This window comes from Oncorhynchus nerka, unplaced genomic scaffold (assembly GCF_034236695.1).
Source record: "Oncorhynchus nerka isolate Pitt River unplaced genomic scaffold, Oner_Uvic_2.0 unplaced_scaffold_1625, whole genome shotgun sequence".
Classification (NCBI taxonomy): domain Eukaryota; kingdom Metazoa; phylum Chordata; class Actinopteri; order Salmoniformes; family Salmonidae; genus Oncorhynchus; species Oncorhynchus nerka.
Window position 1 is genome coordinate 52,767 of NW_027039691.1, and position 7,234 is coordinate 60,000.

Genomic DNA, 7,234 nt, shown 5'->3' on the forward strand with positions numbered 1-7,234 from the left:
TCCTTCACTGGCAGGGTAAATTCCTCTAGTCCCCTAGTCCTTCACTGGCAGGGTAAATCCTCTAGGTCTTCACTGGCAGGGTAAAACCCCTGATCCTTCACTGGCAGGGTAAAGCCCCTAATCCTTCACTGGCAGGGTAAAACCCCTAATCCTTTACTGGCAGGGTAAAGCCTCTAGTCCTTCACTGGCAGGATGAAGCCCCTAGTCCTTCACTGGCAGGGTAAAGCCTCTAGTCCTTCACTGGCAGGATAAAGCCTCTAGTCCTCTAGTCCTTCACGGCAGGGTAAATCCTCTAGTCCTTCACTGGCAGGGTAAACCCTCTAGTCCTTCACTGGCAGGGTAAAGCCTCTAGTCCTCTAGTCCTTCACTGGCAGGTTAAAGCCTCTAGCCCTTCACTGGCAGGGTAAATCCTCTAGTCCTTCACCGGCAGGGTAAAGCCTCTAGTCCTCTAGTCCATCACTGGCAGAGTAAAGCCTCTAGTCCTCTAGTTATTCACTGGCAGGATAAAGCCTCTAGTCCTTCACCCGCAGGGTAAATCCTCTAGTCCTTCACTGGCAGGGTAAACCCTCTAGTCCTTCACTGGCAGGGTAAAGCCTCTAGTCCTTCACTGGCAGGGTAAATCCTCTAGTCCTTCACCGGCAGGGTAAAGCCTCTAGTCCTTCACTGGCAGGGTAAAGCCTCTAGTCCTCTAGGTCTTCACTGGCAGGATAAAGCCTCTAGTCCTTCACTGGCAGGGTAAAGCCTCTAGTCCTCTAGTCCTTCACTGGCAGGGTAAAGCCCCTAGTCCTTCACTGGCAGGGTAAAGCCTCTAGTCCTTCACTGGCAGGGTAAATCCTCTAGTCTTTCACTGGCAGGGTAAAGCCTCTAGTCCTTCACTGGCAGGGTAAATCCTCTAGTCCTTCACCGGCAGGGTAAAGCCTCTAGTCCTTCACTGGCAGGGTAAAGCCTCTAGTCCTCTAGTTCTTCACTGGCAGGATAAAGCCTCTAGTCCTTCACTGGCAGGGTAAAGCCTCTAGTCCTCTAGTCCTTCACTGGCAGGGTAAAGCCCCTAGTCCTTCACTGGCAGGGTAAATCCTCTAGTCTTTCACCGGCAGGGTAAAGCCTCTAGTCCTTCACTGGCAGGGTAAAGCCTCTAGTCCTTCACTGGCAGGGTAAAACCCTGATCCTTCACTGGCAGGGTAAAGCCCTAATCCTTCACTGGCAGGGTAAAACCCTAATCCTTTACTGGCAGGGTAAAGACTCTAGTCCTTCACTGGCAGGGTAAAGCCTCTAGTCCCTCACTGGCAGGGTAAAACCACTAATCCTTCACTGGCAGGGTAAAGCCTCTAGTCCTTCACTGGCATGGTAACGCCTCTAGTCCTTCACTGGCAGGGTAAAGCCTCTAGTCATTCACTGGCAGGGTAAAGCCTCTAGTCCTTCACTGGCAGGGTAAATCCTCTGGTCCTCTAGTCCTTCACTGGCAGGGAAAAAGCCTCTAGTCCTTCACTGGCAGGGTAAATCCTCTGGTCCTCTAGTCCTTCACTGGCAGGGTAAAGCCCCTAGTCCTTCACTGGCAGGTTAAATCCTATAGTCCTTCGCTGGCAGGTTACATCCTCTAGTCCTTCACTGGCAGGGTAAAGCCTCTAGTTCTCTAGTCCTTCACTGGCAGGGTAAATTCCTCTAGTCCCCTAGTCCTTCACTGGCAGGGTAAAGCCTCTAGTCCTTCACTGGCAGGGTAAATCCTCTAGTCTTTCACCGGCAGGGTAAAGCCTCTAGTCCTTCACTGGCAGGGTAAAGCCTCTAGTCCTTCACTGGCAGGGTAAAACCCCTGATCCTTCACTGGCAGGGTAAAGCCCCTAATCCTTCACTGGCAGGGTAAAACCCCTAATCCTTTACTGGCAGGGTAAAGACTCTAGTCCTTCACTGGCAGGGTAAAGCCTCTAGTCCCTCACTGGCAGGGTAAAAACACTAATCCTTCACTGGCAGGGTAAAGCCTCTAGTCCTTCACTGGCAGGGTAAAGCCTCTAGTCCTTCACTGGCAGGGTAAAGCCTCTAGTCATTCACTGGCAGGGTAAAGCCTCTAGTCCTTCACTGGCAGGGTAAATCCTCTGGTCCTCTAGTCCTTCACTGGCAGGGAAAAGCCTCTAGTCCTTCACTGGCAGGGTAAATCCTCTGGTCCTCTAGTCCTTCACTGGCAGGGTAAAGCCCCTAGTCCTTCACTGGCAGGTTAAATCCTATAGTCCTTCGCTGGCAGGTTACATCCTCTAGTCCTTCACTGGCAGGGTAAAGCCTCTAGTTCTCTAGTCCTTCACTGACAGGGTAAATTCCTCTAGTCCCCTAGTCCTTCACTGGCAGGGTAAATCCTCTAGGTCTTCACTGGTAGGGTAAAACCTCTAGTCCTTCACTGGCAGGGTAAAGCCTCTAGTCCTTTACTGGCAGGGTAAAGCCTCTAGTCCTTCACTGGCAGGATAAAGCCCCTAGTCCTTCACTGGCAGGGTAAAGCCCCTAGACCTTCACTGGCAGGGTAAAGCCTCTAGTCCTTCACTGGCAGGGTAAAGCCCCTAGTCCTTCACTGGCAGGATAAAGCGCCCTAGTCCTTCACTGGCAGGGTAAAGCCTCTAGTCCTTCACTGGCAGGATAAAGCGCCCTAGTCCTTCACCGGCAGGGTAAAGCCTCTAGTCCTTCACTGGCAGGATAAAGCCACTAGTCCTCTAGTCCTACACCGGCAGGGTAAATCCTCTAGTCCTTCACTGGCAGGGTAAAGCCTCTAGTTCTCTAGTCCTTCACTGGCAGGATAAAGCCACTAGTCCTCTAGTCCTACACCGGCAGGGTAAATCCTCTAGTCCTTCACTGGCAGGGTAAAGCCTCTAGTTCTCTAGTCCTTCACTGGCAGGGTAAAGCCTCTAGTCCTTCACTGGCAGGGTAAAGCCTCTAGTCCTCTAGTCCTTCACTGGCAGGGTAAAGCCTCTAGTCCTTCACTGGCAGGGTAAAGCATCTAGTCCTCTAGTCCTTCACTGGCAGGGTAAAACCCCTAATCCTTCACTGGCGGGGTAAAGCCCCTAGTCCTTCACTGGCAGGGTAAAACCCCTAATCCTTCACTGGCAGGGTAAAGCCTCAAGTCCTTCACTGGCAGGGTAAAGCCTCTAGTCCTCTAGTCCTTCACTGGCAGGGTAAATCCTCTAGTCCTTCACTGGCAGGGTAAACCCTCTAGTCCTTCACTGGCAGGGTAAAGCCCCTAGTCCTTCACTGGCAGGGTAAATCCTCTAGTCCTTCACTGGCAGGGTAAAGCCTCTAGTCCTTCACTGGCAGGGTAAAGCCTCTAGTACTTCACTGGCAGGGTAAAGCCTCTAGTCCTTCACTGGCAGGGTAAAGCCTCTAGTCCTCTAGTCCTTCACTGGCAGGGTAAAACCCATAATCCTTCACTGGCAGGGTAAAGCCTCTAGTCGTCTAGTCTTTCTCTGGCAGGGTAAATCCTCTAGTCCTTCACTGGCAGGGTAAAGCCTCTAGTTCTCTAGTCCTTCACTGGCAGGGTAAATTCCTCTAGTCCCCTAGTCCTTCACTGGCAGGGTAAATCCTCTAGGTCTTCACTGGTAGGGTAAAACCTCTAGTCCTTCACTGGCAGGGTAAAGCCTCTAGTCCTTCACTGGCAGGGTAAAGCCTCTAGTCCTTCACTGGCAGGATAAAGCCCCTAGTCCTTCACTGGCAGGGTAAAGCCCCTAGTCCTTCACTGGCAGGGTAAAGCCCCTAGACCTTCACTGGCAGGGTAAAGCCTCTAGTCCTTCACTGGCAGGGTAAAGCCTCTAGTCCTTCACTGGCAGGATAAAGCGCCCTAGTCCTTCACTGGCAGGGTAAAGCCTCTAGTCCTTCACTGGCAGGATAAAGCGCCCTAGTCCTTCACTGGCAGGGTAAAGCCTCTAGTCCTTCACTGGCAGGATAAAGCCACTAGTCCTCTAGTCCTACACCGGCAGGGTAAATCCTCTAGTCCTTCACTGGCAGGGTAAAGCCTCTAGTTCTCTAGTCCTTCACTGGCAGGATAAAGCCACTAGTCCTCTAGTCCTACACCGGCAGGGTAAATCCTCTAGTCCTTCACTGGCAGGGTAAAGCCTCTAGTTCTCTAGTCCTTCACTGGCAGGGTAAAGCCTCTAGTCCTTCACTGGCAGGGTAAAGCCTCTAGTCCTCTAGTCCTTCACTGGCAGGGTAAAGCCTCTAGTCCTTCACTGGCAGGGTAAAGCATCTAGTCCTCTAGTCCTTCACTGGCAGGGTAAAACCCCTAATCCTTCACTGGCGGGGTAAAGCCCCTAGTCCTTCACTGGCAGGGTAAAACCCCTAATCCTTCACTGGCAGGGTAAAGCCTCTAGTCCTTCACTGGCAGGGTAAAGCCTCTAGTCCTCTAGTCCTTCACTGGCAGGGTAAATCCTCTAGTCCTTCACTGGCAGGGTAAACCCTCTAGTCCTTCACTGGCAGGGTAAATCCTCTAGTCCTTCACTGGCAGGGTAAAGCCTCTAGTCCTTCACTGGCAGGGTAAAGCCTCTAGTACTTCACTGGCAGGGTAAAGCCTCTAGTCCTTCACTGGCAGGGTAAAGCCTCTAGTCCTCTAGTCCTTCACTGGCAGGGTAAAACCCATAATCCTTCACTGGCAGGGTAAAGCCTCTAGTCGTCTTTCACTGGCAGGGTAAATCCTCTAGTCCTTCACTGGCAGGGTAAAGCCTCTAGTTCTCTAGTCCTTCACTGGCAGGGTAAATTCCTCTAGTCCCCTAGTCCTTCACTGGCAGGGTAAATCCTCTAGGTCTTCACTGGTAGGGTAAAACCTCTAGTCCTTCACTGGCAGGGTAAAACCCCTAATCCTTCACTGGCGGGGTAAAGCCCCTAGTCCTTCACTGGCAGGGTAAAACCCCTAATCCTTCACTGGCAGGGTAAAGCCTCTAGTCCTTCACTGGCAGGGTAAAGCCTCTAGTCCTCTAGGTCTTCACTGGCAGGGTAAAGCCTCTAGTCCTTCACTGGCAGGGTAAAGCCTCTAGTCCTTCACTGGCAGGATAAAGCCCCTAGTCCTTCACTGGCAGGGTAAAGCCCCTAGTCCTTCACTGGCAGGGTAAAGCCCCTAGACCTTCACTGGCAGGGTAAAGCCTCTAGTCCTTCCCTGCAGGGTAAAGCCTCTAGTCCTTCACTGGCAGGATAAAGCGCCCTAGTCCTTCACTGGCAGGGTAAAGCCTCTAGTCCTTCACTGGCAGGATAAAGCGCCCTAGTCCTTCACTGGCAGGGTAAAGCCTCTAGTCCTTCACTGGCAGGATAAAGCCACTAGTCCTCTAGTCCTACACCGGCAGGGTAAATCCTCTAGTTCTTCACTGGCAGGGTAAAGCCTCTAGTTCTCTAGTCCTTCACTGGCAGGATAAAGCCACTAGTCCTCTAGTCCTACACCGGCAGGGTAAATCCTCTAGTCCTTCACTGGCAGGGTAAAGCCTCTAGTTCTCTAGTCCTTCACTGGCAGGGTAAAGCCTCTAGTCCTTCACTGGCAGGGTAAAGCCTCTAGTCCTTCACTGGCAGGGTAAAGCATCTAGTCCTCTAGTCCTTCACTGGCAGGGTAAAACCCCTAATCCTTCACTGGCGGGGTAAAGCCCCTAGTCCTTCACTGACAGGGTAAACCCCCTAATCCTTCACTGGCAGGGTAAAGCCTCTAGTCCTTCACTGGCAGGGTAAAGCCTCTAGTCCTGTAGTCCTTCACTGGCAGGGTAAATCCTCTAGTCCTTCACTGGCAGGGTAAAACCTCTAGTCCTTCACTGGCAGGGTAAAGCCCCTAGTCCTTCACTGGCAGGGTAAAACCCCTAATCCTTCACTGGCGGGGTAAAGCCCCTAGTCCTTCACTGGCAGGGTTAAACCCCTAATCCTTCACTGGCAGGGTAAAGCCTCTAGTCCTTCACTGGCAGGGTAAAGCCTCTAGTCCTCTAGGTCTTCACTGGCAGGGTAAAGCCTCTAGTCCTTCACTGGCAGGGTAAAGCCTCTAGTCCTTCACTGGCAGGATAAAGCCCCTAGTCCTTCACTGGCAGGGTAAAGCCCCTAGTCCTTCACTGGCAGGGTAAAGCCCCTAGACCTTCACTGGCAGGGTAAAGCCTCTAGTCCTTCACTGGCAGGATAAGCCTCGCCCTAGTCCTTCACTGGCAGGATAAACCCTAGTCCTTCACTGGCAGGTTAAAGCCTCTAGTCCTTCACTGGCAGGATAAAGCGCCCTAGTCCTTCACTGGCAGGGTAAAGCCTCTAGTCCTTCACTGGCAGGTAAAGCCCTAGTCCTCTAGTCCTACACTGGCAGGGTAAATCCTCTAGTCCTTCACTGGCAGGGTAAAGCCTCTAGTTCTCTAGTCCTTCACTGGCAGGATAAAGCCACTAGTCCTCTAGTCCTACACTGGCAGGGTAAATCCTCTAGTCCTTCACTGGCAGGGTAAAGCCTCTAGTTCTCTAGTCCTTCACTGGCAGGGTAAAGCCTCTAGTCCTTCACTGGCAGGGTAAAGCCTCTAGTCCTCTAGTCCTTCACTGGCAGGGTAAAGCCTCTAGTCCTTCACTGGCAGGGTAAAGCATCTAGTCCTCTAGTCCTTCACTGGCAGGTAAAACCCCTAATCCTTCACTGTCGGGGTAAAGCCCCTAGTCCTTCACTGGCAGGGTAAACCCCTAATCCTTCACTGGCAGGGTAAAGCCTCTAGTCCTTCACTGGCAGGGTAAAGCCTCTAGTCCTCTAGTCCTTCACTGGCAGGGTAAATCCTCTAGTCCTTCACTGGCAGGGTAAAGCCTCTAGTCCTTCACTGGCAGGGTAAAGCCTCTAGTACTTCACTGGCAGGGTAAAGCCTCTAGTCCTTCACTGGCAGGGTAAAGCCTCTAGTCCTCTAGTCCTTCACTGGCAGGGTAAAACCCAGAATCCTTCACTGGCAGGGTAAAGCCTCTAGTTCTCTAGTCCTTCACTGGCAGGATAAAGCCACTAGTCCTCTAGTCCTACACCGGCAGGGTAAATCCTCTAGTCCTTCACTGGCAGGGTAAAGCCTCTAGTTCTCTAGTCCTTCACTGGCAGGGTAAAGCCTCTAGTCCTTCACTGGCAGGGTAAAGCCTCTAGTCCTCTAGTCCTTCACTGGCAGGGTAAAGCCTCTAGTCCTTCACTGGCAGGGTAAAGCATCTAGTCCTCTAGTCCTTCACTGGCAGGGTAAAACCCCTAATCCTTCACTGGCGGGGTAAAGCCCCTAGTCCTTCACTGACAGGGTAAACCCCCTAATCCTTC